Source organism: Tamandua tetradactyla, chromosome 22 (genome assembly GCF_023851605.1).
Source record: "Tamandua tetradactyla isolate mTamTet1 chromosome 22, mTamTet1.pri, whole genome shotgun sequence".
Taxonomy (NCBI): domain Eukaryota; kingdom Metazoa; phylum Chordata; class Mammalia; order Pilosa; family Myrmecophagidae; genus Tamandua; species Tamandua tetradactyla.
In genome coordinates, this window is record NC_135348.1 from 6,800,739 (window position 1) to 6,804,911 (window position 4,173).

Below are 4,173 nucleotides of genomic sequence, written 5' to 3' on the forward strand. Positions count from 1 at the left end.
ATTATAATACTATTACAAGGTGTTAGAGATAAGTTGGTGTATGGAAGAAAATACATCTAATATGAACTATGGACTATAGGTAACAGTAGTATTTTAATTCCTTCATCAATTGTAGCAAAGGTACCATGCTAATGCAACATGTCAACAAAAGGGGGTGGGTATATGGAATGTTGTATTTATCTTTAAACCTACATCCTCTCTAATTTTAAAAGAAAGAAAGAATAATTTTTTAAAAAACCATTATATTAAGTAAAAGAAACCAGAGACTAAGTACCATATATTGTATGATTCCATTTATATAAAATGTAAATATAACTAAACCTATAGAAAGAGAACTAAATTAATGGTTATTTAAGGCTGGGGTGGGATAAAAGGATTGAGAGGTGACTGCTAAGGAGTATACTTTTTTTTCTTTTTGGAGCAGTAAAAATGTTCTAAAATTGATTGTGGTGATGAATGCATAACTCTGTGATTATACTAAAAGCCACTAATTGTATACTTTGGATGGGCTGTATAGTATGTGAATATATCTCCATAAAACTGCTTTAAAAGTGGAACCCATGCTACAGGTTTGTCATTCATTTGGTATGAGAAATTAAGAAGATCTTGGTGAAATAAATGGACTTTGCATCTTAAAGGAGCTATACAGGCCATCGACTGGGCATTGCTGCGGAACTTGGATGACCGAGCGACGATCTAGTGAACTTGCCCGCAAGCCCCTGCCATGCCCAGGCAGTTAGTGGCAGCAGCAGTAGTCTCAGTCCTCTCACATTGCTTACACTTTAGAGGCTTCTCCCTGAGGGACCCCAGGTAGAGGACGGAGGACCTGGGCCACTCTGGTTATGATTTTATCCAAGGTATGATATCATATGACAGTGCTCACTGCTCCAGATGTCATTTGACTCATCAGAAAAAAAAATTGTTTAAAAGAAAAAATCCATATGACCAGAGCCATTTCTTTATTGAATGGTTTGATGGATTTCCTTTATTCTAATTCATACCAAAGCTGTCATTCTCAACCAAGGCAAGAAAGGATCCTTCATGAGTCCATCCCAGAATGACAGTTCTACATCACCAACAGGTGAAGAAAACCTCATGAATATCAATCATAGTGACTCAGAGAACATCACTGGTGTCTGTTGCAATGACGACCTCCCTGGGTCTGCTAGAAGAACAGCTATCTTTGGATAAGCTGAGTGCACTCCCTCTCTTTATATAGAAACCAAGACTGGACTCAGTCTATACAGCAGCATCAAATGCATCTGATTCCCTCACTCCAGTCCTTGCTGAAGAGACTTTCCATTGTATGATTCTAGGCACAGACAAGGAAGAGCAGATGACCAAAACTTACAATAACATCACATGGTCACACATCTCCTGACTGGAAGAAATCGTGATCTGGTGCTAGTTGCTCAGATTTGACAAGCTCTCCTAAAGCAGAACCATGTCTTGTCTAAACAGAATGAAGTCTTGGGACAGGGCTTTGATCAAGTTAATAACTGCCGCATGAGCTATCCAAGAAAGATGAGTTACTTAGAATTGTCTCCATTGCTTCTGAAGAGAGTGAAATTGATTCCAGCTGTTCTACACCTCTTTAGTTCAATGAATCATTTAGCTTATCTCAAGGTTTACTGGAGTTGAACATGCTGCAAGAAAAGCTCAAAGAACTGGAAGAAGAGAACATGGTTCTTTGATCCAAGGCTTGTCACATAAAAACAGAAACTATTACCTATGAATAGAGAGAAAGGAACAACTTGTCAATGACTGTGCTAAAGAGCTTCATGAACAAATGCTCAGATGTCCAGAATGAGTGAAGAATTGCCAGGGAAGTGATAAACTCATTCCATACCAAGAAGAGGTATCTTCTCTTCTGTCTCAAAGTGTAGATCTTCAGCACAAACTTAAAGAACAGGTGACCTAAAAAGAAGTATTGAAACTTCACTTACTAGCTTCCAAGATGCTCAAAAACAACCAACAATGGAGCTACATGAGTTACAGGTTAGAAATATGGAGTGTCTAGAAATGCTACATGAATCCCAAGAAGAAATAAAAGAACTTCATAATAGATCTAGCCCTGCTTCTCACCTCTACTTCTTTGAGTCTTATGGAGCTTTTACTGGGAAGTCTCTAGCAGCTGCAATTGAGGAAACAATGTGTAAAAAATTAATTTTTGATAAGAATCTTCTCTTTTTAAACAAAAAGCCCAACAGAAATGGGTATTTGATACAGTCAAGAGAGTCTTGCCTTTCTCTTCACCAACCAGTCAGAGACCACAGAACTCAGCATTGCCAGTTGCCTTCAAGGTTTTCTGCTAGAAAAATTGCAAATTGTCAAGCCCCCTGAAGATCAAAATATCTGTACCATTGGCAGCAGCTTGCTCAACAAATTCGGGAACCATCCTTGATCTATGACCAGAGGTAATCACTAAAGGGTTTGCCCCAAGATACCATCTATTGCCCCTCAGCTTTAGAAAAGGATGAATAAAGAGGTTTCATGTTTCAGGCTCAGCAGCCTCTTCAAGTGGAACAAAAACCTGCAATCTCCAAACCAGCAACAGGGATCTTCCTTCACCCATTCCTTCAGCAGTTGCAGCTTCAAACCAGGAAAGTGTCAGTCATGCACAAACTTGACATTCACATTCACTACCCGTGGAATATTGCACCCCTCTAACATTACAAGTCACACATACAGCTCTGGGTTTCCTTCATTATCCTGTGGAAGTAATAGCAATAACAGACATCAGGAATAGCTGTGAATTCTCCTGCCATGTCCTTTAGACTCAGCATTGGTAAGGCTATCACCAACCGATCAGATTGTACTATAAGCTTGAATAGCACCAGGAGCGTGGCCGAACTTCTACAAGAGCAAAGCATCTCCACTAAAGTGTGTCATAGCCCCATTTCAGAGAATTCCTTCCTCCAGCTTCTTCCCCAAGTCCTGACTATTCCTTCCACTCCATCAAATTCACTATCTCCCTCATCTTGACCTTCTCCTTTGCCCTTTAACCCTCGAGCACATATCTCTGAAAATTTTTTGTCCTCCTGACCAGCTGAAACATTCCTCCAGGAGATGTATGCCTTGAGACTGGAGCCCTCCTGATGTTGGCCAGTGGAAGATGAATTTAGTGGAAAGACTGAAGAGACTGGGGATAGTCCAAGTGGTCAAGACTTCTGATGCCCAGGAGAATGAAAGAAGTCAAGAGGCAGAAATTAGTTTTAAAAGAGCAGACTCTACTGTTTATTTAAAATCAGGTAGCAGTTTACTAGTTGGGCTGAGGATGAATCAGCCCATCATGATGGGTAAATTTAGAACCATAGCATGCATATTCTCACCCAAAATGGGTACCCTGAAGGGTTCAGCAATGACTGACCTCTTGAATAAATGAGTACATGAATGATAGACACTCACTGAAACATGAGGTCTTGTCTGACTTGCCAGAGAAGGAATGTTGCAGAAGGGTTGTGAATGCAGAAAGGGGAAAGTGGAGGGGTGGAAACTGAATTGAGATGAAGCCCCAATGACAAAGCCTGAAAATTGAAAGTAAGTGAAATGATATGAGTGAAGACAGAAAGACAAAAGTTTATTACGCTCCTTCAGTTGAGTTTTCTTGGTTTGAAAATAAGTGAATAGAAATAAATTCAGTAATACTGAAATATACCAGAAATCCTGAACTTGGGAGCGCATTTACTTCTGAAAAACAATGAGGAAGAACCTAGGTTGGCAAGATAGGAAGAGAAAAGGAGCAGCTTTTACTGTTGTTTAAATAATGCTCTTTTGAAGGGGTGCTAGGGTGAGTTCAGTCTGTTATTAAGGCAATAATGAGATGGTTTATGTGTTTTCCCTCTTAATGTCTGGTTAAACTACCATCTATCAAAGGTATGTTCACAGCATTAACAAAACATGGAATTTTACCTCTTTTAGTAGGATCAGAAGTAGAGACTCCCCTTTTCCCTTCTGTTTTCAGGACTTTGAGCCACTGGGGCCACAAACACCACCCAAATTCCTGTTGCAGTAGCAATTAATAAAGGCATCTGGCTGTACATTTTTTAAATTTGTATTTTTGACCAGCACACCAAAAAAAAAAAAAAAAGATTGGGTGGGGTGGGAGGGATTTACTTTAAGAAGGAGTATAGGGGTAATTTGGAACCAAGGAAATTTGTTTCCAATTTGTAC

At 39.6% G+C, this 4,173-nt stretch overlaps 2 pseudogenes; both read left to right on the forward strand.

Annotated features, from left to right (window-relative positions):
- The first annotated feature begins 1,041 nt into the window (after window positions 1–1,041).
- On the forward strand, window positions 1,042–2,234 carry LOC143665963 (trafficking kinesin-binding protein 2 pseudogene; annotated as a pseudogene).
- A 5-nt stretch (window positions 2,235–2,239) lies between these two features.
- LOC143665965 (trafficking kinesin-binding protein 2 pseudogene) lies at window positions 2,240–3,972 on the forward strand (annotated as a pseudogene).
- Window positions 3,973–4,173: the final 201 nt, after the last annotated feature.